General features: G+C 54.6%; 1 protein-coding gene across 1 annotated transcript in view; it reads left to right on the top strand.

Moving 5' to 3' along the window:
- Positions 1-1,568: 1,568 nt before the first annotated feature.
- The window catches only part of DLGAP3 (DLG associated protein 3), a 75,422-nt gene continuing 56,813 nt past the window's right edge, over positions 1,569-20,177 (top strand). The window contains 2 exon segments of the mRNA XM_027775560.1: positions 1,569-1,682; positions 19,493-19,575. The gene's annotated coding sequence lies outside the window, so the exon portion shown is untranslated.

Here is a 20,177-nt window from a genome sequence, read left to right on the forward strand (position 1 = left end):
GGGGATTTCTAGCCATCCCCCTCCGGGGCAGCCATGGGCTTGTCTGAGTCCTGCTGGTAAGGGGCTGGAGCTGGCGGTCCGGTCCCTGGGCCTTCCGTGGCAGTGCCTGTGCTCAGCTGCCGCCTGGCCCCTGACAGGCCTTCCAGGCGCTGTTGGAGCTTGGACTGGTGGAGCTCATCTTCCTCCATCCCATCGTTTCTCATGCATTTTGCCTCTAGCAGGACTGACAATTCCTGATGGGTTTCGGATGTGTAGAAAGACTTCCGGGCTTGTCCGATTTAGGAAGGATCTGTAGTTACCCCTAAACCCTCTTTAATGAAATCTTCCAGGGTTAGGGCAAATGGTAAAGATGAGTGTCCCATTTTACTGGTGGAGAGATCGACATTCAGAGAGAAGCCTCCTGTTGGGTAGTTTTTCTTTTTTAGATGCTTAGAGTGAGGGGGTGACGGGAGCGAATGACAGCAGGAGCTTTTATCTAGAGGGGCTTCCAAAGAACCCTCCCAGTCCCCCCAGTCAGGAAATCTCCCCAGAGTCTGATCACTCCCACTCGGTGGAGTCCAAGTTTGCTCCTCAGTGGGGCTGGAGGAGCAGCCATATACGCTCCGCCCTGTGGGCCTCTGGTCTCTGTTCTCTCTTTAGCCAACCCCCCTCCAGTCTGAAGGCTGCTGGCTCAGCGGACCTCCTGCCGTCTGGGGAGTCTGGGTTTGAGCTGGGGTGAGGCGGTGGCACCATCGTTATGGTAACGAGCTGCCAGCTCATCGTTGCTAATAACTTGTCAGGCTCCTGGGCTCAGAGCAGCATCCCTTCGCACCAGCCCTTCTTCCCATGTCCCAGACAGGAAAAGTGAGGCTGTGAGGGAGGGGCCTGGGAACAAGGGAGGGGGGGAGTAGTGGCTTTGTGTCCGGGCTGGAGCTGGAGAGCTAGATCGCTGGTTGCTTGGGGGCTGGTTTACATATATGCTTACATAGGTGTTTGCATATGATTGCACAGGTTAACATGCACATACACATGGGACATGCTTGTGTGAACCTGTACATGCTAGCTGACGTGTTCATGTGCTTTTACACAGCAGCCCACACACAAACATGCTTCTAGGCAGCAGAACATGCTCTACCATCTGCACATAAGGCACCCAAGAAATATGGGTTTGTGGGGGTGTCCAGGTATGTGGGTGGGGATCTGATCTTTTTCTGATGCAGCTTCAAAGTGTCTTGTTAACAAAGGGACAGAATGGTCCCAGGGTTTCCACTTCCAGTTGAGAGCTCGGAGCGGGAGTGGGCTGCTGATGGTGTGGGGGGCCAAGGCCCAGCTTCCAGAGGGCCCTGCCTCTGTGCCCTTTGAGCTTAGGTATCCCCTGCCCCCTCACTCTGTTCTTCCTCATCCTCTCCTCTGCCTGTGTGTAAATATTAAAGAGCTAAGCCTGCGGGGCTGATGTAGACATGGGGAGAGAATGAAATTAAAAAGGATTCCCTCGCCCCCCCCTTGACACCCCCGCCCCTCAGTCCCCCCCTTCTGCTCCCTCCCCTTGTCCCTCCCCTCACTCAGTGCTTCCACATGTCTCTCCTCCCCCCGGCCCAGATGGGAGCTGGCTCCTTCAGAAAGGGGGCTTGGAACAGGGTGTGGGGAGCTACCTCTCTCTGCCTCCCCCCACCACATCTGCCTACAGGGCTGGGAGCCCCCACGTGAGTATTTCTTTTATTTTTGGGGCGATGGTTAAGGAGGAAAGTGGTTTTTAGAACCAGCCATGAGTGGCGTTGAGAGGCTCAGGGCTGAGCAGGTGGGTGGGGTCCTCTCCCTGGGCTCCCTCAGGGAAGCCGGTGTCTGGGTTGTCTTTCTCTCTTGGGACGCAGAGGAAGAGGTTGGGGCTCAGGTGCCCCTGGTGGGTGGGAACGAGTGTGGTAGGGGTAGGAGAGAGGGGCTTCTGTTCTAAGGAGGTGTGAGGTGCGTGGCGGGCAAGCCAGCCCCAGGCACCCCAGGGTTGCGGGCCGGGCGAGACCGGCGCTGGGAGCTGTCCTAAGTGCTGAACGGGGCTGTGTAGAGCCCGCGCCGGGAAGGCGGCTGGGCAGTACTGAGGGCTCAGTAGAAAAATTCTCCGGAATGACCCACTTTCCTAGGGCAGAGCACTTGGGCAGAAACATGGTTTCTGGGGTCCTCCCGCTGGATTCCGGCCTTGCTGTTGTTAGTGGTGTTTGTGAAAGGGGCGCCCCTTTCCTGCTTCAGTCTCCCCTCTCTCCAAAGCCGTCGCACTGCTTGTGTGGGTGGGGCAGGCCGTGAGGTCTCTCCTGGAGTCGGTTCTAGTGCAGTGAGCTGAGGGGCACTGGCGCTGGCACCAGCCTCTCTCCCACCGGGTCCCAGAAGTTCTGGCTCCCACAGTTCTGGGCTAAGAGAGCTTGCTCTTGCTGGTTAGGCATGGGGTGGATAGGTCTCAGAAGTTCAGGGTAACTGGATTGACCACTGCCCATCAGACTTTGGAATTCTGGACAGGGACACGAGGATATTCTGAAAGTCTGTCTTGTGCTCTGCCCTTCCCCAGCCCTAGCTCAGAACAGCATTTGGGAGAGACTTGTTGGGGAGGAAGATTTCCAAGGAAAGAATTCAGGGAGTGGGTGGGGTGGTTCAGTGCCATGGAGAAGAGAAGGAGGAGGCTACTGGAGACAGGGCAGTGGGAAAAGAAGATCTGGGCGAGTAAAACATTTCAAATTGGGGGATGAAGCCTGAGCGTCAGTCCTTAGCTCCTTGGATAAGTTTTCCCCACTGACCCAAGGTCAGGGTCATCTCAGTTATCTGGTTCTTATGCTCTGCTTTTGTAACCATGAAGGGAATAGAGCATGGAGTCGTTTCTCCAGGTCCCTTCCTTTATCATCCCAGGGGGACAGAGCCAAATGTCAGGACATGCAGATGAGGGGGGGGGGGGGGCACAGGCAGGCGGGGTTGATGGCAGCCTCCCCTCATCCCCCGGAGCACAATCAAATATTCAAATGGGATCCTTCTTGGGGGGGAAAGGAAGGAGAGGGCTGCCAGATGCTCCTGGGTAGGAATTGGGTGTGGCAGGGAGTTCAAGAAAAGGGAGAGGCATTTAGGGACCCCAGGCTGAACCAGGGCGTCTGTTCCCAGATGTGACTTCAAGATAATACGGAGCCCCTCACCCAGCATGTTTTCAATGTAGCTCCCTTCTTTAGCTACTTGAGAGGAGCTGAGTTTTCCTGTGCTGTGGGTGCTGGGAGGTGGTGGGTGTGGGTGTGGGTGCCTGTTTGGGGAGGGGAGGTGTTTGTGCCCCACTCCGCTCCCTTGGTTACATAACAGCTTTGATAAGACTTTACTTTGGAGCTGCTGCTGCCTGAAGCAGTCACCCCTCCACCCCCACATGTAAGGCTAGATGTCCACCCCCTTCTCCCTGCCCGTTGGAGAGCCCTGCTATTCACGCTCCAGGATCCCGGGGGCTCCTTCCCTGCCAGGAGGTGTCTGCTGCTTGCCTCCACCCTCCGTGCCCAGCTCCTGGTTTAAAGACTTGCTCCTTTTGTTATTCTGAGCCAGGCCATCCCCTTTACAGTTTTAAGCCTCCAGGTGTTCCTGAGGCTGGCATGGGAAGACAAGGGACACGCTAGGAGGGTTTAGGGCTCAGAGATAATTTCCTTACGTTTTCTTCCTTGGCCTCAGGAACTATTTAGAGTTTGGGCATGGGGAACCAGCCCAGAGGTACTGAGAGGGAGTCGGGCCCTGACACTCACCCCAGTTTCCCTGTTTTTAGAATGAAGGGTTGTATCTGTGGAGGGGGGCTGCCTCTGGGGTAGGATTAGGTGCGTCTATTTCCTTGTTCCTCCCAGCCAGGCTGTCTGAGGAAATGTTGCTTTCTCTGGGCATGGGAAAGGGAATCGCAGAGCCCTTCTTCAAAATGACTTTTTGTTTTGTTTTGGTTTCTGAGAGTGGGCGAGAATGGGATGCGTCCAGGAGTAGGGTATGTCCTACTGATCACAGGAACAACTTCAAAACGGAGAAGGGGGAAACTGGCTAGAGGAGAAAGCAAATGCAAACTCGTGCTGTCACTTGGAGAGAATATGGGCTCCAGGGTGGGAGCCGGAGGAGGGGCTGACTGTCTCTGCAGCGCCTGGGATTCCAGTGCACGTGCGTGTGTATTTCTGCCCGCGAGTGGCTGTATGACCGTGTGTATGGACATTGGCATGTGTGGACACTCCATGGGCATGTGTATGAACACGTTTATGTTTGTAAGTGTGGACCCAGGTATATGAGTATATATGTAGGTATGACTCTATGTATCATCCATATGTATATGTGACTGAAGCAATTAATTAAACAAGTGTGTGTGTGTGTGTGTGTGTGTGGTGTGCTCACCCAGTGATGCCTATGAGAGTAAGAATGCATGTGAGCATGTATAGGAGAGCATATATACAGGAAGGATTTAAAAACGTTTGTGGAAAAATGGAATTAAAATACAAGTTTATTGTGGTGCAAAATATTTTAAAATCTGTGCATAAGGCTGCCAGTCCTGTAGCCTAGTGGTTAAGGGAGCCAGAGCCGACTGGCTAACTGTAGTTCAAGTCCCAGTCCCAGCAGCTTCAGAAACATGCTGGGTACATGTGTGTACATACCTAAAATCTCAACAGGAAGAGGAGGGATTGCAGCATGACCACACCCCATGGGGGATGCTTTCTCTCTTTCTGTCCCTCTGGCAACTAAAACAAATTCATGCATAGTTTTTTCATAATGTGCATTTTCCATGAGCTTTTGAAGACACTGTGTATACATGAATTAACAACATATGAGTACATGTACGTAAGTTGAGTCATACATGTGAATAAATGTGAAAGAGAGAAAAAGAGAGGTTCTGACTGGACATTGGGGCAGCCCAGAAGTTGCTTTCCTGCTAGCTAGAACTTGGTCTGCCCTGATCCCTGTGACTCTTCTCCAGAAATCAGGGTCCCTGAAGCCCCTCAGACTTCGTGCCCTGGGGAGCCAACTGTTTCCCACCATCATCCAAGGGAGGGGCCTTTTCAGGGAGAACCCATACAAGCCTTGGCGAAGGCTGCGAAGACATCCAGGTTTGGGGGTGGTGCTTGGGACGTCTGTGGGGAAAGTCAGGAGGGGGACAATGTTACTGCAGAAGTTTCAAGATCAAGACCAGCAAGCTAGGCTCAGTGGAAGAAAGGGGTAGGGGATGTTAGGGAGGGCCACGTGTGTGCACAGCCACTTCCATGTGGGCGTGTGGCAATAGACGTGCACATGCATATGTACATAGTAATTGTCTGTGCTCTAATGCACATGTGCCAACACAAGTGCACTTTCTAACATGCACTTTTTAGCATGAGCAATTCTATAGGCGTGTATATGCCAACATGGGAAATTTTCAGCATATACATACATGCTAATATGCATACATGTGTGAGTAGGGCATACTGAAATACACAGGCACATGCTGACATGGGCTTGAGTCTAACTGTGGCCTTATACATGTACGCCTCACTCACCCAGGTCAGCACAGCCTGTGAACAGTCCCCCATCACATGTGCCTCACCTGAGCATCCATTCGTTCAGCCAGTGCTTATTGTATGGGTGTAAGGAGCTCATGCGATGCTAGACACAGGGGTGGTCCTTGACCTCCAGCAGCCTGCAGTCTGAGAAGGTAGGAGACATGGAACCATGTACGGAGAGTGTTAAGCAAGGTCGATGCACACGAGTGTTCATTGAGGGCTGTGGAGACCCAAAGAGGGATAGGGCCAGCAGGTAGCATGGTGGTTAAGGTGCTGGACTCTCATATGGCTGACTGCAGTTTGAGTCCTGGACCCAGTGGCTTGAAACTCATGCTGGGCGCATGTGCATGCCTGCCCCAAATCCCAAGAGGAGGATGGAGGATGATGTGATGTGGCCATTCTCCCTGGGAGGGGGGGTGATTTCTCACTTTCCCTCCCTCTGTCTTTCTCCAGTGTATGCATGAAGCCTATGGCAAAAGCCTGAGGAAAAAAAAAAAGGTTCAGTTCTTCAGTGGAGAAGGAAGGGGCTTGGGGAGGGATTCCTAGAAGGGGAGCTTTTGAATTAAGGCTTAGAAGGTGAGCAGGTGTTTACCTGGTGGACAATGGTGGGAAAAGTATTTCAGTGAGACAAGAGATGTCCCACTGGGCTCCTTACATGCACTCGTGCTGGCTCCACCTCGGAAGTCTCTCCCCCCGAAGCAGACAGAGTAGATGAAGTCATGCCTTTCCAGTGGTTTTCCATGTCACTTGGAGTGACAGCCAAGGTGCGTAGTAGGGTCTGGCAACCCGAATGCTGTGCATCCCTCCCTGATCTCAGGTGCCACCCCAACACTGACTTCCTTTCTGTCCCATAAAGACACTGAGCACGGTGCCCCCTCGAGACTGTTGAGTTGCCTTGTCCTTCAGCCTGAAATGCTCTTCTTCCGGATAACTGCAACTCGCGTGCTTGCCGTGTTGGTCTTTGCTCAAAAGTCGCTTTTTCAGAGAGGCCTTCCTAACAGTCTGTCTTACACTCCTTGCCGTCCCCTCCCTCACTTGATTTTCTCATGTCAGTGCTCACCAGCCATAGTTCCATACGTTCATCCCACTTCTCCCGCTAGAAGGGAAACTTGGCGAGAATGGGGGCTTCGCTTATTTTGCCCATTCGGGTATCTTCTGTGTCCAGAAGGCCTGACTCAGAGTAGACCCTCAGTGCGTGTTGACCGAATAAACACATTCAGTAGATCATGCTGGCAGCTGGTAAGAGTGGATGAAGGTGGAAAAAGATGTGAGGCAGGGGAACCAGTTAGGAGCGGGTTGCAATAGCTTCGGTGAGAATTGGAATGTGGGTGGCCTAATGTAGAATACCAGAGTTGGGGCAACGAGCAGGAGCTGCAACGCATAGACATGTGCACGCACACACGCGTGTGCACACACACCTGTGCACCCCTGCGTTCTAGCCAGTCGGATCTGCTGTCTTAGCGGAAGAAGCTGAGGAGGAAGTGAGAGGGTCTTTATGAGCAGGTGTGTGGCATGCACTTCACGAGCTCCTAGGACAAGCTGGACTCCCTGCAGCCAGTCTTGGTCACCGTTCGCCCTTCCTCTGGGACCATCTCACTTATGCCCGTCCCTGCCAGCCGGGCTGCAAAGGGCTGCCATGCAGGGGTGCCTGTGGCTCTTGACTTAGGGACCAGGGGTAAGGAGCCAGCAGGGTCCTGAAAGTAAGAAAGATCTCAGGGAGACAGAAATTTAGAGGTGCTCAGAAAATGGTGTGTGCAGCCCGGGAAGAGAGAGGAAGTGACCGGGGGAAGTCAGGGCTCTGACTTCCTGGAGCGAAGTGTGGTGGGGCAGGACAGCGTCCTCAGGTGGCTTCTACTGTCTGCCCTCCCCCCTCTCTGCTCCCCTTTGGGTCCTCGGTCTGGTGGGGAGGATCCTGAGCCAAGTGGTGATCCCAGTGTCCCTGGGCTGTCCCAGTTTCCATGGGACAGTCTGGGGGTCTGGCAATAGGGAAATAATTTCTAAGCCCCAATTTTGGCCCTTTTCCTCTCTCCCAAGAGAGCATGGGGATTGAACTTGAGTCGCAGAATCAGAAATTGAGGCTAGAACTCAGGCAGGTGCAGTCCCGGGCTCTCGTGAAGGGACTGAGATGGAGAATGGGGAGAGCTGGGAGGAGGGTGGAAATGTGGGAGTCCATCACGTGCAGACCCCACCCATGCCACTCCCTGGCCCAGGGTGGAGGGCAGGTCCAGACCTGTGAGCCTCTGTGTGTTACTTGCCGAGACCTCAGGCCTGGCTGAGGGGGCTCCTGCCTCTCTTCTCCTCTGGGCTGGGGGCCGGCAGCCGCTCCCCTCCCACCTGGGCTGTGAGCATGGGGGTTGGGCCGAAGCAGCCGCCAGAGCCGCCCACCTGCCCATGGTGTCATGGCAACGACTCTGCCCACGTGGACGGTGAGGAAGGGAGAGGAGAAGAGAGGAGAGGAGAGGAGAGGAGAGGAGAGGAGGGGAGGCATCAACGGCAGATATGAGGGTGGGAGGCGCTTCTCAGGGTCCTGTGTGCTGGCCCCTCCACCCCTCCAGCCAGGCCCCAGGGCCCCCAGGGTAGGGTGGGGCAGGTGTTCCAGTCCTGGCCTGAGTGTGCTGTCCTTGGGTGTCAAGAGTGACAGCGACCTCGGCCTCCTGTGCATCGGGCCCTGGCGGGGCCCTGGGAGATATGGAGCTTGGCGTGTGCGGCCTCTCCCTTCCTGCCCACCCCACAAATCGGGGATGGCGCCTGGGGCGGAGGGGATGAGAGCCCGACCTACTTCTCCATTTTCTCACTATTTTTCAAAAGGAAAATGACCCACTTTTCAGCCAATCGGACCGGGGCCTGTTCCCAGGCTGATTCTCCAAGCCCCCCTGCCCAGTCTCTGCCCCATCCTCAGCCTGTTGGCCACGTGCTGGACCCACTTCCTAGGAGAAGCAGGTGCACCTGCGTGGAGGCTCCTTCTCTGCCATCTGCCCAGGCCAGGGAGGAGCCCGTTCTGAGGGGGGCCCAAAGCCTGATGGGGCCTATGTCAGCCCTGCTTGGGGCAGGCCCGTGGACTCGGTCCCTGGCACTTCGAGTGTGTCTGCCCCATGTACTCCCAGGACACACTTAGTGGGGGGCCAGGGAGGGCTGGAAGGGTGGGAGGAGGACCATGCCCCTCCTCTTACTCCCGTTTAGTGGATAGTGGGGATCTTCTCCCCACACTGCTTCATTTCCATCTGGAAAGGGAGAGCCTGTGGCACTGGAGAACCCTGTCTGTCTATCTGCCTATCTGCCTGCCTGCCTGCCAGAGTTCCTCCCAGAGAACCCTGTGGAAGGTTCTGTTTGTGCCTCTCTTCTCAAACCCCTCCCCCTCTCTAGGATATTGGTCTGGGCCTCAGAGCCCCCTCCCTCCCTCAGCTATATTGGCCTGGGCTGGCTTGGGGGGTGATTAGGGATTTAATTATTTAGTTTCTCCAGCTCCGTAGATTAATTCCATCCATCACAGGCAGGCCAGGCCTTCTCTCCCTCTCTGGGCTGCCTGGCCGACCCCGAGGGAGGGAGCATCCTGGCTCACCTGGGCCTGGTATTGGGTCTGGGAATGATGATAAAGTTCTTGTTGGGAGGACTGGGGTCTGCCGTTGAGCGGGTGTGGGTGCCTGAGAGCTGAACACATGGGGTAAGCGTGTGGACATGTATGTAGGTTTCTATGCACCTAGGCATCAGTGTCCGCTGGGGGAAAGTGCATGTGTGTATGAACCTGGTGGGAACAGCTTATGTGCACCTGTGCATTACATGGCAGTGACGCGGGCCACATCTGTCCTGTGTGGATGCTGTGTGGCTCACTTCTGAAGGAGAGGGTATGTGTTAAGCTGTGAATCTGCAGTCTTGGGAACGCACACAGCCACAAGCGAGGGAGGAGCAGGGACCTGGGTTTCCCGAAGCTGAGAGGTGGGTCAGGGCAGTCAACTACTGGCCCCTTAGACCAGTGTGTTCAGAGAGTCTGCTTAGGCGTTTTCTGCTCGGCCTGGGTTTGGTCTCCTAGTGGCTGAGAATGTCAGGCCTGGGTTCATATCCATATTCAAATCCCTCTTCCACCACCTGTGTGAACTTGGGCAGTTTTGCTTACATCTCTCTTTAAAAAAAAAAAAAGAGAGAGCTCACGTGTGCACGAGACACACACACACAGAGACACACTCACACACACACTCACACTCTCAACAGGACCTCATCATGCCGTGATACCCTTCCCCAGATGCCAGCTTCCTGGAATCCTGGGTGCCCACATGCATACCCTGCATGCTTTCAGGTCGAACTTGGGATCTGAGCTTGTGGTCACCCAGGTGGTGTCTGGCCTTGCAGGACACTTGTGTTACCACTGCGCCACTCTGAGCCTCAGTGTCCTCATCTGGAAAGTGGGCACGGTGGTATAGCAGTGAGGGTACGCGAGGAAGCACAGCTAACCCCCTTCACTCAGTGCCCGCGCCACCGTAGGCGTTGAAAGGACTTAGACTTCAGAGCTGAAAGGCCCCAGAGGCAGTCTGGTCCTGAAACATGCTCAGTGCTCAAGTCCATCCCATTTCGTCACCCAGAGCGGCCCTCCGACCTCTGCTTATGTGCCTACTGGACGGGACAGCCCCAGCTCTTGAGGGAAACCACATCGTGCTGCAGCCGTGCCTTCTGGTGGTTCAGGTCTAGCTGCAGGAGCCATTTCCTGGTGCCTTCTCCCATGTATTTTCCTGTCCCTGGGCGTGGGTACTATTTCTCAATGGCTCAGTCCCTGACTTTGAATTCACTGAGCACCTGCTAAATGCCATGTTTGTCCCTACAGAGATAGGTCTCACGAGTCCCGCCCTCGAGGCATGCGTGGCCTGGAGACAGCTGTTTATGCTTCTGTGCTGAATGGAGGAGAGGGGCGCAGGCAAGCACCGGCTGGGGCCTGGAGTCCATGGAGAGGGCGCTCCTGGGGACGGCTTCTTGGGCAGGCAGGTGTTCTGTCTAGAGGGATCTGGTGGGTAGTGCTCACCCCTCTCCCCACAAACTCTCATCCTGTGTCTCAGTGCTCAGCTCTCCTCTAAGTTCAGAAATCTAGAGAGAAGAGACTTAGCCGTCCTGAGGCTGGGGAGAGTGGCAGGAAGAGCTGAGGGGTGGGAGGTGCCATCCCAAGAGACAGGCAGTCAGCTGACCCGTGAGGCTTTGTGGGGCTCAGCAGGGCCCAGCTGTATGCTTGACTCCCTGTGGGCGAGGCCAGAAAGAAAACATGGGCCCTGGTGCTGGAAGCCCCTGTCCCAATCACACTTGCAGGACGGTGTGCTAACCCAGGAGGCAGGCCTTACCCCAGGACCCCTTGCTGGGGACTAGACTTCGGGGCTGAGGGTAGGAAAGTCCATGGGCCTGGCTGGCCTGGCCGAGCAGCTCCTGCCTCGTGGAGCCCTGGCACGGCTTTGGGCTTCTACTTGGTCTTTGGTGGCTCTGGCAGACCCAGGTCTGGATCACGCTGGAGGCCAGGGTATACCAGCCCAGTCACGTACACATGGAAGGAGGAGCCAGGGCTGAATTCAGGAGGAGCAGCGTGTGGAGGTGTGTGTGCCAGATGCCTTGGTCGGCTTTGTCCGATCAGCTAGGTGGCATTCTTCCTGTTTTATGGGTGAGAAAGCTGAGGCCCTGACAGAGAAGTTGCCCATGGCCCTGCAGGTGGGCTGTGGTTGGAGGGCGATTGTCTCCAGGACGCAGCTAGGAGGTCCCTTGGGCTTTCTCTTTCTGATCCCTGGAGTGGGGAGACCACCAGACTGGCTGCAGGGGGTTATGGAGGTCCATAAATTAAGGGCCTCTGGTTTGCCCCGATGCCACCGTCTGTTGCCGCCGGGGTGCTCTGTGGCTTCTGCATGCTGAAAATGAAAGGTGTTCAGAGGAGCCCAGGCAAACAGACGCAGGACTGTGAGTTCTCAGAGTCCCTTTGCCCGTTCCAAGCCTGAAGCAGGCGTGGCTACAGCCCCTGGCCTCGGCTGTCTGAGGAACCCTTCTAGAAGCCCTCTTTCCAAGTCTCACACATTGAAGTGGTTTCTCTGCAGCTCTCAGTGTTAACCCTCAGCATCGTGCTAGACATTTTACCTGCGTTATCTTAATCCTCGTAGCATCAGAACGAGAAAGAGACTGTTCTTGTTCCCTTTTGAAAATGGGGAGACTCGGACTGACTCTGTGGCCTGGTGGTGAAGGCTGCCAGATCTCGCGGCCAGATGCCACATGGCTGACCACACAGTTCGATCCCAGACCCAGTGGCTTGAGAAACACCAGGCACGTGTGTTCACATGGTCAGAATTCCAAAGGAGGGAGAAACAGAGGAGAAGGGATTGCAGCGTGCCCGTTCCCCATGGGAGGTACTTTCTCACTTTCTCTCTCTGTCTCTCATCTCTCTGGCAAGCGCACAAACCCTCTAGTGCATGCATGTTTATTGAAAATGGGGAAACTTGGGGTCAGCAGGTGGCATGGTGGTTGAGGTGCTGGACTCCCACATGGCTGACTGTGGTTTGAGTCCCAGACCTGTGGCTTGTTTTCTCACTTTTCCTTTCTCTCCCCCTGTCTCTCTCTGGTGAGTGCAAGTCTCCTATAGCAGTAAAAAAAGACAAAAAAAAAAAAAAAAAAAAAAAAACAAAAAAAACCTAAAAATTGTCTCCATTAGCATAAAAAAAAAAAAAAAAAAAAAAAAAAAAAAAAAGACAAAAAAAACCTAAATAAATAATTTTTGTAAAAAAGAAGAAAATGGGGAAACAACTTGAGAGAATCACAGGGACTTAAGGTCACAACTCCAGTAAGTGGTGCACCTGGGGTGTGAACACACACCGTTTAGCTCAGGGCCCAGAAGCTGGCTGTTTTAGCAACACCCTGATGAGGACCCCGCAGGGTTCCTGGTCTTGGGAGTCCTCCCTCTCTGCAGCAGGCAGGGATGGTGTCTCCAGAGAAGGCTCCTGGAGACCTCAGGAGGCAGAGAGTGGACACAAGGAGTCAGCTTGGCATAGGAGTTGGTTCAGCTGCTAGAAGGGGAAGAAAAGCTGAGAAGGGGCTGAGAGCAAGTGGCCACAGTTAGGGGCGTGAGGGGCATGGCTTCAGCAGTCACGGAGGCGGGGAGGAATTTGTCCAGTGGGTCTGCGTGAAGAGGCCTCCTCGAGGCTGGGGGTGGCGCTATAACTAGCTTGGCTTCTGTAGCTCAGCCCTGAGGGTCCCTCACATCTCGGTGTTTCTCTCTGCTGCATGGGGGTGTCACTTTTTCCTTCCTTTCCCTCCTTTGTCCCTCATCACTTTCCCTGAACTTTGCAGAAGGTGTGCCTGGGGGAGACCTAGATGAGGCTGCAAAGGGACCTCTTCACCTACCAGCTGGGAGGGACCGGGTCAGCAGATGAGCAGGGCTGAGCCTGGAGGCTGGGTTCCTCCAGGGCATCCTCCAGGGTTCTCCAAAGCCTTTCAAGGGGACAGCGTGAAGGTCCTTTCTGTGGGCTGTTTGCACAGAAGGGCAGCAGGGAAGTCTGTCACTCACACAGTAGGTGCTTTGTGAATACCCTGTCTTACTGGGCGTTGTGTAGATACTCAAAATACTGCGGTGCACGAGACAAGCATGTCCCTGCCCTTCTGGAGCGTCTGTTCTGCAGTGGGGGGACACACCGTACACATGTAACAGGTAAAGACAGTAATGCCAAAGAGCAGCGGCCGCTCTGAGGGCCGCGGAACAGGGCGATGGTGCTTATACCCAGGGCACGGGGCCACACTCCAGTTAAAGCGAACCATCAGGGAAGGCTCTTCTGAGCTGAGGCCCGAGCGATGAGGCAGAAGAAGCCATGGGAATATCTGGGGCAGAATGTTCCAGCAGAGAGAACATCAAGTGCAAAGCCCCCTGAGGTGGGATTTTCAAAGAGATTATAGGTGGGTCGGTCCCAGGCTGCGCGCTGTCCAGTGGGCCAGGAGCTGGGTTAGACTGGATCTGCTTCAATGTCTTGAGTGTTTTGGAGCTGTAAACCCATTTGCTGTGAAAATTTTGCCCGAGGCCCCAGGAAGAGCTGGTTAAATAAAGTACTAAAGGTGAACGAGTGAGACTACAGATCTCCCTCCCTCCCTTCTGCTCCTGCCTCTCCCTTCATGTTCCGGATAGTGAGGGTGGGACAAGGAGGACTTCCCTTAGAGTCCCAAGGCTGGGGTTGGCCCAGGTCTGCTGAGTTCTCCGCCACAGGGCTGGGCAGTGGCAACCAGGGCACCAGCTCAGCTACAGAGACCCTGCCAAAGGCATCCGGGCAAAGCCAAGGTCACACTGGTCATGGGGACTCAGGTAACTGGATCTGGGAAGGAGGGAAGGATGCCTGCCATGGGCACAGGGAGGTCAGAAGCTCTGTGTGTGGGTCCTCATGGCTCACCCATCACAGTGGACATACAACTGCAGCCACCCATACTGCTGTCTCCCCATCTGGAAGGGATGGGTGGGGAAACTGAGGCAGCATCCCAGCTGTTCTGGGTTGGTCAACATGAGGAATGAGGGTGGCTAGGCAAAGCCTGAAACTTTGGGGCTCTAAGGACAACATGGTCAACCCCAGGCATGGAGAGGGAAGCCCAGGCTTCCTAGCAAAATGAATCCCAGGCCTCACTGGCTGTAGATTCTCTCTGTTGGCACTGGCATGGGGTCCGCCTCATAGTTTCATGGAAGGGGATTGGACAAGGCTGACCCTCGGCAAGAGGGCAGCTGCCCCCTTTTGCTGCTCTCTGGACCGTCATGGCTGACTTGCAGGCGAAGGAGTGAGCCAGCTAATATTTGACTTTCTAAACCATTGCTTTGTCGATCTCTGAGACACCCGGCCTTTGTCAAACACGCCTGGATCCCTGGGTGCCCAGATGTGGACAATCTTGAGTAAGAACTGCTTATCTTCTCAGCAGCCTACCTCAGGCCACACTCAACTACTGGAGGGGGAATACGTTGGGTTGTTGGAAAAATCATGATGAATTTTTACATAGAAAAATACGTCATGACTATCCTGACGGCCCCGTAATAAAATGCCAAATCATGTTAGCCACTTTGTGGAGAACTGACACGTTAGTTGTGTTAAGGACTCACATGCTTTACTTAGTTCATCTTTGCATGCTCGGCACCTTTAGGATGGCTCTATTATCATTCCCATTTTACAGATGGGGACATAGGTGAAGAGGTCAGCCACCTGACCAAGTTCATTCAGCTTGTAAGTGAGTGGAAAGAGTTTTGAACCCAGATAGTTTGACAACGGAGCCCACACCTATAACTGCTTTGATCCTGGAAGTTAGTGAGTTGCCTAGGTCTCAAGAAAGGAAAATCAATTGGTTTGGCCAGGCAGGGCCCTGGGGGAGAGAGAGAAAACCCTGACTCTTCCTTTGCATCCCTTTTCCTTCCCCCATTCTCCATTCTTTTTCTGGAGGTAATTGCTTGGGGCAGTGACAACCTCCTGGCGAATTACACAGCTGGTTTCCCAGTGAGATTTGTAACAACAACCCGCCAGCCTGGCAGCCCCCAGCAAGTTCCGGTTTAAGAACCTAATTGCTGGATTGTGTAGTTGGTGCTAAATTGGGTAATTTCTTGGTGACGGCATCTGTGCCACTTCTTCCATTCCCAGATAGATTCAAGCTGCATCACAGAAGAATTTGTCACACACGACACCCTCCCAGACTCCTCCAGTCCCCACTTCCCAGCCAGCCATGGGCAGTTCTCAAAGTGGCTGCTTCCCTGGCCAAAGTTCTCCATCTGGGCAGCTCCCTGTGTCTTGGGTAGGCAGAGACATGGAACAGTAAAGTGGGGAAGATAAGGCAGCACCCAGAGTTGTCGTAGGGTGTCAGGGAGCTTCCTTTATTCTGTGCTTGTCTGACCTTGGACTTGGCATGAACTCAGTGCCGACTACACAGGAGAAGAGCTCAGCCACCCTCTGGCTAGCTCTGGAGTATGTGAGCTCTTTAGTTTGCTTAAAAAACAGCACAACAAATGGACCAGACGAACGAACAGCCAGGTCACTTTCATGACTGTGTTTACTTCAGAACAGCATTTCTTTTTTTTAGGTTTTTGCCACAGGGCATGTGCACTTGCTGGAGAGAGATAGAGACAGACAGAGACAGAGACAGAGAGAGAGAGAGAAAGAGAGAGAGAGAGAGAGAAATCCCCCCCAGGGGGGACACCGTGCCAAAATCCCTTCTCCCCCATTCCCCTCCCTGGACTTGGGGGACACACGCACACACGTGCACACACGCACACCTGGCGTGATTTTCAAGCCGCCGAGTCTGAGTCTCAAACCACTGTTGGCCATGTGGGATTCCAGTGCCTTAGCCACTATGCCACCTGTTGACTACTCTCCCTGCCCCCCGAATGGCCTTTAATAAGCACGACTTCTCTGGACTAGCAGCACAGGTAGGAGGAAAGCGAGGCCTTGCATTCGGACAGCCCTGGCTTTGCCTTCTGGCTTTGCAGTCAGTTCTCAGTGTGACCTTGGGTGGGTCAATTTGTCTCTCTAAGCCTCAGTTTCTTTTTCTGCATATGGTGTGGGGGGCAACCTTTATCCCTCGGGATAGTTCTAAGAGTCAAATAAAATACTCCAGGTGGAAGGACCCTGTCCTCTGGAGGCCCATGCACATGTCACAGACACCTGCCGTAGGCCAAGCGCTCTTCCAAGGGCTGGGGAGGGTGCAGAGAGCAAGACAGAGACATCCCCGCATTTGCATGGAGCCTACATCCTAGTGGGAAAGGCAGGCTATCTCGAGCTCACACTGACTTAAAACGGCAGCGGGCGAAGAGCCGTGCAGGTTCGTGGTGCCCTGAGAGCAGACAGCAGGGGGATTTGACCTAGTCAGGAAGGCCAGAGAAAGCTTCCCCGAGGAAGCTCAACTGGGCTGAGATCTGAAGGGGGTGTAGGAGTTAGCAAGGCAGAAGCGGGCTGGAACAGCTCTCCGGACACAGGGAACGGGCCTGTGATGTGAGGGACCATGCGCATGAAAAGGAGTGGCCCTGCTGGAGCGGGGCTGGGGGGGTTATGTTGGGAGAGGGCGTTGGAGGGTAGGAAGGGCCAGAGCCTGCAGGCCCTGCTGCCAGCTGACAGCGTTTTATCCCGAGCACATCAATAGGCCAGCGAAGAGGGTTAAGCAGCAAGTGGTGGGTCAGTTCTGCATTTTCCAGTGACCGTTTGGATTGGAGTGGGCACGAATGGAAGCAGGGAGACGGGGAAGGAGGCTCTCCCAAACATGCAGGCAGGAGACAACGCTGGGAATGGAGCTGGATCCGTCAGCAGTGCTCTCTGCTGCAGATACAGCAAGTCTGGCCAGCAGTGGTCTGAATCGAGTGTCTTCCTTATCTCAGACGGGCCTGGAGTGGGGCCGCCGCTCGTGTTGGTCCGGTGGCTCAGTGATGTCAGGACCAACATCCCTGCCACCCTCTGGGCCTTTCTTTCACGGTGGCCAGACAGCTACCTTGGATGTGGCCATCGTAGATATATTCAAGCCAAACAAGAAGGGGAGGCAGGGTGGCACTTGCAAGGCCTGTCCCTTTTGTCACAGAGGCAGAACCTCTCCCAGGAGCCCTTGCCTGATTTGTATGTATCATTAGCCAGACCCGAATCATGTGACCTCTAGTCACCAGGCAGGCTGGGAAGGGCACAGGAGTTTGGGAGTGAGTTTCAGCTCATCAGCCGACAGGGCTCTGGTAGGTACGGACGTAAGTGGCACACCTGTTTCCAGGAAGCAGAGTCCCTAGCACTCGGCCACGGATTAGTTGTTAGTCCCTCCTCACTCGGTTTTCATCCCCATTGATTGTGTTTGGTCTTGAGCGGGGCGCGGGGGCCAGAGGGGTGTGGTCATCAAGGATGATGTGGAGGAGGAGCTGGCCCTTGATGAAATATTTTCTGTAGGAAATCCGCAAGTCGGACACCGCCCCCCCCCATTAATTTGGGTTTAGTTATATTGTGTACTGTTTGGATGTTGGGGACTTTGGAAACCTAAAAGTAAGGGATCACAAGAGGGGTTACACGGTGTAACCTTTCAGAGTTTATGAGACGGTTCGCTACGCACTGTGCTAGTTGATAGCCAGCGCAGTCCTGGGTGACGGTGAGGAGGCGTCCTTAGACTGAGTGAGGTCACAGACCTCTGGTCTCAGCCTGTGCCTTTTCCCGCTAGATGGTGGGTGCTGCTCTGTAGGACGTGGGTAAGGGAGGCAAGGGAGTTGGGTGGCCCGCGTAGAGAGGAGCAGGTACAGGAGCCCACCTCTGAGACACGTGCCAGGAGAACAGGGACTGCTGCCAGAGGCTGATGAGTGCCGAGAATGTGCTGGAGGCCCGGCAGCTCGTAGCAACACCGGTGTGAAGTGGGCCTGGGGAGCACCGGGGAGTGCCCACCATTGGGAAGTTCACCGGGAGGCACCGGTTCAACGTCACCACAAGCAAAGCGAATGGGATGGTCTGGGCTCTTGCCAATGTGGCCTTTTGTGTTGAGTCTCAGACATGAGTCCTGCCGGGGACACGGAGAGGAGGAGTGTATTGTGGACAAAGGACCAGACTGTCATAATTGCTTTCAAGTTGGGGACAGGCTTCCAGGTGGTTTTCCAACCTCTGCTTGAGAGACCATCTTGGTCTGAAGTCCTCTCTGTGTCCCCAGAGAAGGGGAATGGCGAAGAAAAATTGTCATCTAGAGCCAGACAGTCGAAGCCTGTGAGGTCACCCCGGTATTCCTTTGAGGCAAGATAACCAACAGCTTCCCCAGTTCAGGTTCCAGGTGGACTGGATGCTGGGTGTGTCTCCCCCTCTCCTCTATGGAAGATTCCCAAGAGACTCCATAGTCGTCTTCATTGTCTCACATCTCGGAGGGTCAGGAAGTTCTCCCTGCTGTCTGACTGAGCCTCTTGCACTACTATTAATCATGCTTGCAAAGCCAGCTCTTCTTCCTGACATACCCATGTCTAATAATGGCATCATTAGTCTCCCAGTCACGGCTGCTGCAAACTTCAGAGTCGTCTTCCTTTCTGACTCTCCTTTCCCCAAACCCTGACTATCTGCTGGAACTCCGAGCCCACCCCTCGGAATGCCCTACTTGCACACCCCTTCTGCCGTGTGCCTGCCACTCCCGCCACTGCCACCGCCCTTGTCTAGAAACACGCAGCCATCTTGTACTCCACGGCCAACACCCTCTTCTTTGCAAAGCCTCTCATTTTCCTCCATTGAATCTGGTCTTGCCGTCAGCTGAGCCAGCCTGACATTCTGGAACCTCTCTCCAGCACAGTCGCTTCCTTGTCCACTTAGTGACCTGCTCTGAGAAAATACCTGAGTGAGACACTGGAGGATTCAGACATGGATGAGACCTGACTCCTACCCTTCAGAAGCCCACATTTAGTTGGGGAGACAGAAACCAGAACAAGTCATTTCAACACAGTGTGAGAGCTGCTTTCATGGGGGCACCCTGGGTGCCGTAAAAGCCCAGTAGAGAGGCATAACCCAGAATAAGAGCACAGAAAGTCTTCAAGGGAAGGTGGGGCTCAGCAAGAGTACTGATTGGCTGGGGGCTGGGGGCGGTGTTGGGGTAGACAAGGAGATTCTAGGAGGCGGGAACAGCTTGAGCACTTGACAGGGGCTGAGATGGCTGGCATGCGAGGTCATCCTCCTTTTAGGCTATAAACCCCTCAAAGTCCGGGACCACACTTCGATCACCTCTGTACATAGCTCACTCCAAGTCTCGCTGTGGTGGCTGGTCGGCAAATGTTCATGGGTTGGATTTGTATTTGAGGGCAATGAAAATGCACTGGCTCAGCACCACGGACAGATCACACAGACACCTGCAGTTGGAGGTAGTCCAACCTGTACACTCATTTGCATGTATTTGCATAATGAAGCCAACTTCATTTCCCAGGGGTTCCAGAGGCTCTGCATCATGGGGGATCCAATCAGTCCTGGTTTGGGGGGTTGGGAAGGGAAACTGTCAGGGCCAGAGACCGGTCCTCCAAGGACTCCAGGAGAGCACCCCCCTTTGCTGACCACCTCTTTCTTTCCTGTCAGGAGCCAGAGGTCCTGAGCCTTCTGCAGTTAGGGTTCTGCCTGGTGGTGGGGATCCCGATGGCAAGGATGGGACACCCCGGATGGTGAGTGGTGGAAGAACCTTGGAGATGGGGATTAGATTCAGGTTTTCAAACCCAAATAACTTGGGTTTGAATCTTGATTCAGAGTGATTCACCCACGTACGGGCTTTGTGACCTCACTGCCTTCTCGGGGTAGTGTGGCTAATACCTACATTACAGGGTTTCAGTGGTATAGTATATTTGGAACACACCGTGCCTGATACGAGTGCTCAGAGATAGTAGCTGAGCTGCGAGTAGGGCTTGGAAGGAGCCTGAAACTGGGTGGATGCAGGGAAGAGGCGGGGGAGAAAGGGGGAGTAAGTCTCAGAGGTGCTGCTGTCTGGAGTCTTTGAGGCTGTCATCCTCCCTCATCAGCAGATGGCCCAGGAGCCTGGTCTGGGATGAGGGAGGGCTCCGTCTGCCAGCTCCTCGGTCCCTGTCCCTCCTGCTGTCACCCCCTCCTGCTGTAGCTCCTGTCCTGGCAGCTCCTGGAGTCCTGATTGGAGGCAGCTCTTGCTGAGAGCTGACCTCTCTGTCCCGGAGCCTTGGCAGGCCTGGGATGGGGGCCAGAGGATGGTTCCAGAGCTTCTTCCCCCCCCCCCCCCCCCACCCCCTCCCCCCCCCGG

The sequence above is a fragment of the Tupaia chinensis genome, unplaced genomic scaffold, assembly GCF_000334495.1.
Source record: "Tupaia chinensis unplaced genomic scaffold, TupChi_1.0 Scaffold000573_1, whole genome shotgun sequence".
In the NCBI taxonomy this organism is placed as follows: domain Eukaryota; kingdom Metazoa; phylum Chordata; class Mammalia; order Scandentia; family Tupaiidae; genus Tupaia; species Tupaia belangeri.